This window comes from Pristiophorus japonicus, chromosome 9 (assembly GCF_044704955.1).
Source record: "Pristiophorus japonicus isolate sPriJap1 chromosome 9, sPriJap1.hap1, whole genome shotgun sequence".
NCBI lineage: Eukaryota > Metazoa > Chordata > Chondrichthyes > Pristiophoridae > Pristiophorus > Pristiophorus japonicus.
The window spans coordinates 44,120,912-44,132,974 of record NC_091985.1 but is presented as its reverse complement, the minus strand read 5'-3'; the positions used below and the strand labels follow the sequence as shown (position 1 = coordinate 44,132,974).

The window sequence follows — 12,063 nt, the reverse complement described above, 5'->3', positions numbered from 1 at the left end:
AATTGGCTGCTGCGTTTCCTACATTACAACAGTGACTACACTTCAAAAAAAAGTAATTAATTGACTGTAAAGTGCTTTGCGATGTCCAGTGGTCATGAAAGGTGCTATATAACAACAACTTGTATTTATATAAATACAAGTCTTTCTTTCTTCCTTTAAGGATTGTTGGTAAAGCCGCTAACTGCCTGGTACAAGTGGGCGAAGCATGTGCAGCATAGGCTCCAGCCATTTGTACCTCAAAATTGCCATCTGGGTCCTATGTACACCATCATTCACCAATTTGCATATTACTAGTGCCCTCCTGCCTGAATCTTAGGACCGTACCCAAAATAGCGGTGGCCAGACGCCAGTGTAAAGGAAGCGGTAAGCGACCTGACGCCATTTTATTGTCTGTTGCCGCCCCCTGTTCCCCGGGTGGAGAAAGTTAAATCGGCCCAGGAATTTGAAGTTAAATCAGGGGTCTCTTTAACCCAGTACAGTCCTGTCCTCGACTCATACCACAGGTGTGCACTTTCAAAAGGCTTTTGACAAGGTCCCACACAAGAGATTGGTGTGCAAAATTAATGCACATGGTATTGGGGGTAATGTACTGACGTGGATAGAGAACTGGTTGGCAGACAGGAAGCAGAGAATCAGGATAAACGGGTCCTTTTCAGAATGGCAGGCAGTGACTAGTGGGGTGCCGCAGGGCTCACTGCTGGGACCCCAGCTATTTACAATATACATTAATGATTTAGATGAAGGAATTGAGTGTAATATCTCCAAGTTTGCAGATGACACTAAGCTGGGTAGCAGTGTGAGCTGTGAGGAGGATGTTAAGAGGCTGCAGGGTGACTTGGACGGGTTAGGAGAGTGGGCAAATGCATGGCAGATGCAGTATAATGTGGATAAATGTGAGGTTATCCACTTTGGGGGCAAAAACACGAAGACAGAATATTATCTGAATGGCGGCAGATTAGGAAAAGGGGAGGTGCAACGAGACCTGGGTGTCATGGTACATCAGTCATTGAAGGTTGGCATGCAGGTGCAGCAGGCAGTGAAGAAGGCAAATGCCATGTTGGCCTTCATAGATAGAGGATTGAGTATAGGAGCAAGGAGGTCTTGCTGCAGCTGTGGTGTCTTGGTGAGGCCTCACCTGGAATATTGTGTTCAGTTTTGGTCTCCTAATCTGAGGAAGGACGTTCTTGCTATTGAGGGAGTGCAACGAAGGTTCACCAGACTGATTCCCGGGATGACATATGAGGAGAGACTGGATCGACTGGGCCTTTATTCACTGGAGTTTAGATGGATGAGAGGGGATCTCATAGAAACATATAAAATTCTGCAGGAAGAATGTTCCCGATGTTGGGGAAGTCCAGAACCAGGAGACACAGTCTAAGGATAAGGGGTAAGCCATTTAGGACCGAGATGAGGAGAAACCTCTTCACTCAGAGAATTATTAACCTGTGGAATTTCTTCCGCAGAGAGTTGTTGATGCCAGTTTGTTAGATATATTTAAGAGGGAGTTAGATATGGCCCTTACGACTAAAGGGATCAAGGGGTATGGAGAGAAAGCCAGGAAAGGGGTACTGAGGTGAATGATCAGCCATAATCTTATTGAATGGTGGTGCAGGCTCGAGGGGCCGAATGGCCTACTCCTGCACCTATTTTCTATGTTTCTATGTTTCTATCAGGGCTCACTCAGTCATTGTAATAATCATGCAAATTGCAACATGAGCATTTCCCAATATTTTCAACTTCGTTTTTTTAAACCTAAGATTACAGGCGCTCCTCCAAGATATAACTAAGGAGCCTATATTTGACAGATATGATACTCTCCCTCCACCCCCTCCCCGTGCCCACCCTCACAGAGATGAGCATTTCTGAGCTACAGAGAGCAAAAGTCCACCAGGCTTGCTGTTTTTCATTGCTATCCAATGACCTGCTGCTGGAATGTACATTTGTGATTTTTGGACAGGGAGCTGGATCAGGGGCATGCCCCGTCCACTCCATGCACCGACCTGGTATTGCAATATTTCCAGGAACGGTGCAACTTCGCCTCTCGGCCTTTTGGCCTAAGATCAAACACATTGGCGCAAAGTGATCTTTGGCGTTAGAGTTGATCTGGAACGAAATTGGATTAAAAAAAATAAATAAATAAAATTAAAAAAAAAGTACATTTGTGTAGGCAGCAGAATGACATAGAGTGTGCAGCACAGAAACAGGCCATTTGGCCCAAGTGGTCCATGCTGGTGATTATGCTCCTCCTGCCCCATTTCATCTAACCCCATCAGCACAACCTTCTATTCCTTTCTCCCTCATGTGTTTATGTGTTGTCCCTCTCGTGTTAATCCCTTCAAATTATTTGATGTTGCTGCATACTATTTATTTCTTTTCACGCCACCTGTCAATGCCCTGTCTGAACTTTCAGCTCCAATCCCCTGCAGAAGAAGAGTTTGCATGCACTAACTGCCCTAAATAATTCAGAAACAGTAGGTTAGTTATTCATAATATTGCAGCACTCTCTCCTGTTTCATCTAACTGAGACATTGATTTTTACTAATTATCCCTTGGCCTGTTGTTACTCATGTTAATATGAAGGCTGTGATGCTTCTATTCATGACTGTTTTCATTTGTATGCTGCACTAATCGATTGTCTAGTGGTGCGTTGTCATGCTGTGGATTATATGTCAATTCTAAACTAAACATTTATCATAAGTATAATTTATATTAATGATGATTAATTCATACTGCCAAACACAATCCACACCAGCATAATGTCACTGCAGCACCAATCGTGATATGATGCTCTATTTTTGTTGCTTAAGCCAGTAGGTTAAAGAATTGAGATCAGGATTTTCAGTGTACCTCAGCAGCAAGCACTGGAATCTGGAATAGGTAAACCCCAAGTGTTAATCCTACCTTTTGTCATCATAGGCAGTCCCTCAGAATCAAGGAAGACTTGCTTCCACTCTTAAAATGAGTTCTCAGGTGACTGTACAGTCCAATACGAGAACCACAGTCCCTGTCGCAAGTTGAGGGAAAGGGTGGGTGGGACTGGTTTGCTGTACGCTCTTTCCGCTGCCTGAGCTTGATTTCTGCATGCTCTCGGTGATGAGCCTCGAGGTGCTCAGTGCCCTCCCGGATGCATGCCCTCCACTTAGGGCGGTCTTTTGCCAGGGACTCCCAGGTGTTGGTGGGGATGTTGCACTTTATCAGGGAGACTTTGAGAGTGTCCTTGTAACGTTTCCACTGCCCAACTTTGGCTCGTTTGCTGTAAAGGAGTTCCGAGTAGAGCACTTGCTTTGGGAGTCTCGTGACTGGCATGTGAACTATGTGGCTTGCCCAGTGGAGCTGATCAAGTGTGGTCAGTGCTTCAATGCTGGGGATGATGGCCTGGTCGAGGACGCTAATGTTGGTGCGTCTGTCCTCCCAGGGGATTTGTAGGATCTTGTAGAGACATCGTTGGTGGTATTTCTCCAGCGACTTGAGGTGTCTACTGTACATGGTCCACGTCTCTGAGCCATACAGGAGGGCAGGTATTACTACAGCCCTTTAGACCATGAGTTTGGTGGCAGATTTGAGGGCCTGGTCTTCAAACACTTTTTTCCTCAGGCGGCCGAAGGCTGCACTGGAGGCGGTGTTGAATCTCGTCTTCAATGCCTGCTCTTGTTGATAAGAGACGCCCAACGTATGAGAAATGGTCCACATTGTCCAGGGCCGCGCCGTGGATCTTGATGACTGGGGGGCAGTGCTGTGCGGCGAGGACAGGCTGGTGGAGGACGCTTGTCTTACGGATGTTTAGCATAAGGCCCATGCTTTCGTATGCCTCAGTAAATATGTCGACCATGTCCTGGAGATCAGCCTCTGTATGTGCGCAGACGCAGGTGTCGTCCGCGTACTGTAGCTCGACGAGAGAGGTTGGGATGGTCTTGGACCTGGCCTGGAGATTACGAAGGTTAAACAGCTTCCCACTGGTTCTGTAGTTTAGTTCCACTCCAGCGGGGAGCTTGTTGACTGAGGTGGAGCATGGCAGCGAGGAAGATTGTGAAGAGGGTTGGAGCAATGACGCAGCCCTGTTTGACCCGGGTCCAGACATGGATTGTGTCTGTGATGGATCCGTTGGTAAAGATCACAACCTGCATGTCGTCGTGGAGCAGGCGGAGGATGGTGACGAACTTTTGGGGGCATCTGAAACGGAGGAGGACGCTCCATAGACCCTCGCGGTTGACAGTGTCAAAGGCCTTTGTAAGATCGAAGAAGGCCATGTATAAGGGCTGGTGTTGTTCCCTGCATTTTTCCTGCAGCTGTCGCGCTGCAAAAATCATGTCCGTTGTGCCCCGCACGGAACGAAATCCGCACTGTGACTCCGGAAGCAGCTCCTCAGCCACAGGGAGAAGACGGTTGCGGAGGACTCTAGCGACGAATTTCCCAGAGGCAGATAACAGGGAGCTTCCATTGTAGTTGCCTTATGTAACAACAGTGTAGCTGCCCTAATAGTTTGTGGGCAAAGGCACAACCTGATGTAGATCCAAATCTTACAGACATGGAAGGCCCCAGGTTCGACCCTTGGTCTTAGTTGGCCTAGCAGTTGGGCTGCTACAATTGGCATAAGATTCCTGAGCTACAGTGAGCAAAAATCCACCAGCTTTCCTGTTCTTAATTGCTGTCCAATGACCCCCTGTTGGAAAGTACATTGGTGTATGTCAGGCCTATATAGAATGACATAGAATGTACAGCACAGAAACAGGCCATTTGGCTCAACTGGTCCATGCTCCTTGAATCTCCTCCCACCCCATTTCATCTAACCTCATCAGCATAACCTTCAATTCCTTTCTCCCTCATGTGTTTATCTAGCATCCCCTTAAATGCATCTACACTATTTGCCTCAACCACTCCTAAGTTCCACATTCTTATCACTTTCTGGGTAAAGACGTTTCTCCTGAATTTCCGAAAGAATTCATTAGTGGCTGTCTTATACTTATGGCCCCTAGTTTTTGTCTCCCCCAGAGTGACTGTGATGCCTTCCTCGGTGACAGTTGAATAGGCCATTGACACACGCTCTCTAAAATCACCAAAGCCCCAAAGCGGAGGGGACAGCAGAAGCAGTGCTGCAAAAAAGTCAATCCCGGGGCACTTAAAGACTCTGCTAAGAGACCCCTGTACAGCCAGCACCTCACAGCTAACCTGGCGTGCCTTGATGACCCCTGAGACGCAGAATGCCCACAGCATGTGGTGTGCCCTCCAGGCCTCTATAACCAGTGCCTGCGAAGAGATGCTTGGTTATTCAACCAGAAAACACTAGGACTGGTTTGATGAGAATGATCAGGATATCCAAGAACTAATAGATCACAAGCACAGAGCATTTCTGAGCCTTAAGCAACAACCCAACTCGGGAGCAGCAAAGCAACATTACAGGCAGCTCAAGGCTGAGGTCCAACAAAAAACCCGGGACCTAAAGAACAGATGGTGGATAGAGAAAGCACAGGAGATACAACAACTGGCCGACAGCCATGATGTGCGAGGATTCCTCATCTCAGTCAAGGCCACCTATAGGCCAAACACCCAAGGCCCCACCCCACTGCTGGTTAAGAACGGGGAAACACTCATCAAGGACACTGAGGCTGTCAGGGCCCACTGAAAGGAACACTTCAAAGATCTCCTCAATCGAGACTCTGCCTTTGATTCGAGTGTTCTCGACTCCATCCCGCAGCATGCGACCCGCCACCACCTCAGTGAGACCCCAACGTTGCACAAGGTAGGAAAAGCCATAAGACAGCTCAAGAACAACAAGGCTATGGGAGCAGATGGAATCCCCGCTGAGGCACTAAATTATGTCGGAGAGGCCACCCCAACCTCTTTTGTCGAGCTACAGTATGCGGACGACTCCAGGACATAGTCAACGTATTTACTGAGGCGTGCGAAAGCATGGGCCTTACGCTAAACATCTGTAAGACAAAGGTCCTCCACCAGCCTGTCCTCGCCACACAGCACTGCCACCCAGTCATCAAGATCCACGGCACAGCCCTGGACAACGTGGACCATTTCCCATAACTCGGGAGCCTTTTATTAACAAAAGCAGACATTGATGAGGAGATTCAACACAGCCTCCAGTGAGCCAGTGCACCCTTCGGCCACCTGTGGAAAAGTGTGTTTGAAGACCAGGCCCTCACATCTACCACCAAGCTCATGGTCTACAGGGCTGTAGTAACACCCGCCCTCCTGTATGGCTCAGAGACATGGACCATGTACAGCAGACACCTCAAGTCGCTGGAGAAATACCACCAACGATGCCTCCGCAAGATCCTACAAATCCCCTGGGAGGACAGACGCACCAACATTAGTGTCCTCGACCAGGCCAACATCCCCAGCATTGAAGCACTGACCACACTTGATCAGCTCCGCTGGGCATGCCACATTGTCCACATGCCAGACATGAGACTCCCAAAGCAAACGCTCTACTCGGAACTCCTTTACGGCAAACGAGCCAAAGGTGGACAGAGGAAATGTTACAAGGACACCCTCAAAGCCTCCCTCATAAAGTGCATCATCCCCACCGACACCTGGCCAAAGACCGCCCTAGAGGAAGTGCATCTGTGAGGGCGCTGAGCGGCTCGAGTCTTTTCGCCAAGTGCATGCAGAAAACAAGCACAGGCAGAGGAAAGAACATGCGGCAAACCTGTCCCACTCTCCCTTACCCTCAATGACTGTATGTCCCAGCTGTGGCAGGGGCTGTGGCTCTCGTATTGGACTGTTCAGCCACCTAAGGACTCATTCTAAGAGTGGAAGCAAGTCTTCCTCGATTCCGAGGGACTGCCTATGATGATAAGTGTTATGTATTTAATCCCTTGTAACCTGCATCACACCTGTCTACCAGAGAGCCTACCTTTTAGGTCCCAAGGGATCCCAGCATCCCTTGGGAGCACAGTACCACCCACGAGGTACCTGCACTCTGGACCTACAATAAAGGAGCTAAGGTCACACTTGCTCATTATACACAGTACTCGGTCTGACCATTTATTATGAGTATAACAATTGGCGACAAGGTAAAGAACAACTGCGTGAAAATGCAAAGAACAGTCGGTATCCTGGAGAAGTTCTCAGAGGGGGACGATTGGGAGGCCTTCATGAAGAGACTCAACCAATATTTTGTGGCCAACGGGCTGGAAGGGGACGAGAACGCGACCAAACGAAGGGCGATCCTGCTAACTGTCTGTGGGGCAACAACCTATGGCCTCATGAAGAATCTCCTGGCCCTGGCTAAACCAACAGAGAAATCCTATGAAGAATTGTGTACGCTGGTCGGGGAGCACCTAAATCCTAAGAAAAGCGTTTTGATGGCGAGATATCGGTTCTACATGTGTCAACGATCGGAGGGCCAGGAAGTGGCGAGCTACGTCGCCGAACTAAGGCGCCTTGCAGGACATTGTGAGTTTGAGAGATTCCTCGAACAAATGCTCAGTGACCTTTTTGTACTGGGCATCGGACATGAGACAATCCTTCACAAACTGTTGACTGTAGAAACTCCGAATCTGAGGCAAGCCATAATGATAGTCCAGGCATTTATGTCCACCAGTGACAACACCAAGAAGATTTCGCAGAACAAAGAAGTTCGGCCAATACTGTACATAAAGTAATGTTGGTTTTGAGCAGAAATGTACATGGCAGAACGTACACGCCGGCTGCTGTGGCCCGACCTCAATTGACCCAGAGTCTGTTATCATCTGTTAATGCGAGGCAGTTAACACCCTGTTGGCGCTGCAGAGGTGATCATCGGCCCCATCAATGCCGCTTTAAGCACTATGCATGCAATGGCTGCAGAACAATGGGACACCTCCAACGAATGTGCAGGCGAGCTGCAAACCCTGCAAACCACCACATTGCAGAGGAAGATCGATCCACAGTGGATCAGACAGAATTGGAAACTCGTACGGAGGAGGTAGAGTACACACGTTCACGACGAAATGTCCACTAATAATGTTGAAAGTTGAACTGAACGGTATTCCAGTGTCTATGGAGCTGGACACAGGGGCAAGTCAGTCCATAATGAGTAAAACAGCCTTCGACAGGCTGTGGGGGAAAGAAGGCACACAGGCCCAAGCTCAGCCCCATTCATACCAAACTAAGGACTTACACAAAGGAACTAATCCCTGTAATTGGCAGCGCTGAAGTCAAAGTCTCCTATGATGGAGCAGTACACGAACTGCCGCTGTGGATTGTGCCAGGGGATGGCCCCATGTTGTTTGGCAGAAGCTGGCTGGGAAAAATCCGCTGGAACTAGGACGACATCTGAACGTTCTCGTCCGTCGACGACACCGCATGTACCCAGGTTCTAAGCAAATTCCCTTCGTTATTTGAGCCAGGCATTGGAAGCTTCTCGGGGCGAAAGTGCAGATCCATTTGGTTCCTGGTATGCGACCCATCCACCACAAGGCTCGGGCAGTACCGTACATGATGCGTGAAAAAGTGGAAATCAAGCTGGACAGGCTGCAATGTGAAGGCATCATCGCGCCGGTGGAATTCAACGACTGGGCCAGTCCAATTGTTCCGGCACTCAAGGAGGACGGTACGGTTAGAATTTGCGGGGACTATAAAGTAACGATTAACCGTTTTTCGCTGCAGGACCAGTATCCGCTACCCAAGGAGACGACCTATTCGCGACCCTGGCTGGAGTGAAGACATTCACCAAGCTGGACCTGATCTCGGCCTACATGGCGCAGGAGCTGGAGGAACCTTCGAAAGGCCTCACCTGCATCAACACGCACAAAGATCTGTTTATCTACAACAGGTGCCCGTTCGGGATTCGGTCGGCCGCAGCGATCTTCCAGCGGAACATGGAGAGCCTGCTAAAGTCGGTTCCTTGCACAGTAGTCTTCCAGGACGACATATTGGTTACAGGTCGGGACACCATGGAGCACCTGAAGAATCTGGAGGAGGTTCTTAGTCGGTTGGATCACGTGGGGCTTAGGTTGAAATGCTCGAAGTGCATATTCCTGGCACAAAACGTCGAATTATTAGGAAGGAGAATCACAGCAGACGGCATCAGACCCACTGACGCCAAGACGGAGGCCATCAAGAACGTGCCGCGACCACAGAATGTGATGGAGCTGCGATCGTTGCTGGGACTCCTTAACTACTTCGGTAATTTTCTACCTGGGTTAAGCACCCTGCTAGAACCCCTACTTGCGCTACTGCGCGAGGGAGACGACTGGGTATGGGGGAATTCACAAGAGACTGCCTTTAAGAAAGCCAGAAATTTATTGTGTTCTAACAAACTGCTTGTCCTGTATAACCGATGTAAACGATTGGTGTTAGCTTGCAATGCATCGTCATAAGGGGTCAGGTGTGTGTTACAACAGGCTAATGAATCGAGAATTTTGCAACCAGTTGCGTCTGCATCCAGAAGTTTGTCCAAGGCCGAAAGGGCCTACAGCATGGTTAAAAAAGAGGCTTTGGCGTGCGTTTACGGGGTAAAAAAAATGCACCAGTACTTTTTTGGCCTCAAGTTCGAGCTTGAAACTGACCACAAGCCGCTCATATCGCTATTCTCGGCGAGCAAAGGGATTAATATCCATGCCTCTGCCCGTATCCAAAGATGGGCGCTCACGCTGTCGGCATACAACTATGTAATCCGCCACAGACCCGGCACAGAGAACTGTGCAGATGCTCTCAGTCGGCTACCATTGCCCACCACTGGGGTGAAAATGGCACAGCCAGTGGACTTGCTTATGGTCATGGAGGCATTTGAGAATGAAAAATCCCCCGTTACGGCCCGCCAGATCAGGACCTGACCAGCCAAGATCCTTTACTGTCCCTGGTAAAAAACTGTGTCCTCCATGGGAGCTAGTTCAGTGTCCCAGTGGAGATGCAGGATGCGATTAAGCCATTCCACAGACGCAAAGATGCTGTTCCTACATGCGGACTGTCTTTTTTGGGGCAATCGCGTAGTCTTATCCAGGAAAGGCAGAGACACATTCATTTGTGAACTGCACAGCACTCACCCAGGCATTGTGATGATGAAAACCATAGCCAGATCCCACGAGTGGTGCCCTGGCATCGACTCAGATTTAGAGTCATGTGTGCGCCAATGCAACACTTGCTCTCAGTTGAGCAATGCACCCAGAGAGGCACCGCTAAGTTTGTGGTCCTGCCCATCCAAACCGTGGTCGAGGATCCATGTAGACTATGCGGGCCCATTCCTAGGCAAAATGTTTTTGGTTGTCGTGGACGCTTACTCAAAGTGGATTAAATGTGCAATAATGTCTTAAAGCATGTTCACGGCCACCATTGAAAGTCTACGAGCTATATTTGCCATGCACGGCCTGCCTGATGCCCTAGTCAGCGACAATGGGCCGTGCTTCACCAGTGCTGAATTCAAAGAATTCATGACCCGCAACGGGATCAAACATGTCACATCTGTGCCGTTCAAGCCCGCATCCAATGGCCAGGCAGAACGGGCAGTTCAGACCATCAAGCAAAGCTTGAAATGCGTGTCGGAAGGCTCCCTGCAGACCCGGTTAGAAACATAGAAAACATAGAAAATAGGTGCAGGTGTAGGCCATTCGGCCCTTCTAGCCTGCACCGCCATTCAATGAGTTCATGGCTGAGTACTGTTCCGAGTACTGTTCAGCTACCGCACCAGACCCCACTCACTCACCGGGATTCCCCCAGCTGAACTGCTCCTGAAAAGGGTGCTTAAAACAAGGCTCTCACTGGTCCATCCTGATTTACATGATCACATGGAGGACAAGCAGCATCAACAAAGTGTGTACCATGACCGCGCAAATTTGTCACGCGATATTGAGATCAATGATCCTGTGTTTGTGCTCAATTATGGACATGGTCCCAAATGGCTCACGGGCACGGTCACAGCCAAAGAGGGGAGTAGAGTGTTTCAGGTCAAACTGACCAATGAACAAACGCACAGAAAACACTTGGACCAAATTAAACTGCGGTTCACCAACAGCTACAAACAACCTGAAGAGGACACCACCAACTTTGACCTTCCAACACACACACAAGTAGCAATTGGCATCACATTTGAACACGAAACAGAACTCATCATCCCCAGCAGCCCGGCAAGGTCGGCTGCCCAACAGCCCAATGAAGAACTGACCAACCCAACCACACCCGCATTTGTTCTGAGACGATCGACAAGGGAGCGCAAAGCCCCAGATCGTCTCACCTTGTAAATTAGTTTATTGTTGACTTCACGGGGGAGTGATGTTATGTATTTAACCCCTTCTTTCCTTGTAACCTGCATCACACCTGTCCACCAGAGGGCCTACCTATTGGAGTCCCAAGGGATCCCAGCATCCCTTGGGAGCACTGTATAGAAGCAGGTTACCCACGATGTACCTGCACTCTGGAACTACAATAAAGGAGCTAAGGTCACAACTTGCTCATTACACACAGTACTCGGTCTGACCATTTATTATGAGTATAACAATGAGAATCACACATGACGAATGACCCTTTGGCTAATGTGCCAGGGAACACCAGTGCCCATGGGAACCTTATCCAGGTATAACATTCCGTCTTCAGAAGAGTGGAAAAGACTGGAAAGGGGAAAAAGAAGAAATCCTGTGGATGGAGCCAATAGTTCTAACATCGGAATGCACAGCCCCAATCTCCGACAGGGTGGATAAAGGGAAGCCAGTGGATGTGGTGTATTTGGATTTCCAGAGGGCATTTAACAAGGTGCCACATAAAAGGTTACTGCAGAAGATAAAAGTTCACGGGGTTGGGGGTAATATATTAGCATGGATAGAGGATTGGCTAACTAACAGAAAACAGGGAGTTGGGATAAGTGGTTCATTCTCTGGTTGGCAATCAGTAACTAGTGGGGTGCTGCGGGGATCAGTGCTGGAACCCCAACTGTTTACAATCTATACAAACGACTTGGAAGAAGGGACAAAGTTTAATGTATCCAAGTTTGCTGACGATACAAAGATGGGAGGAACAGCAATGTGTGAGGAGGACACAAAAAATCTGCAAAAGGATATAGACAGGCTAAGTGAGTGGGCAAAAATTTGGCAGATAGAGTATAATGTTGGAAAGTGTGAGGTCGTGCACTTTGGCAGA

The 12,063-nt window shown here is 48.8% G+C and overlaps 1 protein-coding gene and 1 pseudogene across 1 annotated transcript in view; one reads left to right on the top strand and one right to left on the bottom strand.

Moving 5' to 3' along the window:
• The window catches only part of LOC139272598 (ALK tyrosine kinase receptor-like), a 1,661,561-nt gene that overhangs the window by 1,172,794 nt on the left and 476,704 nt on the right, over positions 1-12,063 (bottom strand). The gene's annotated exons all lie outside the window — the stretch shown is intronic.
• On the top strand, positions 1,906-2,037 carry LOC139274393 (U2 spliceosomal RNA; annotated as a pseudogene).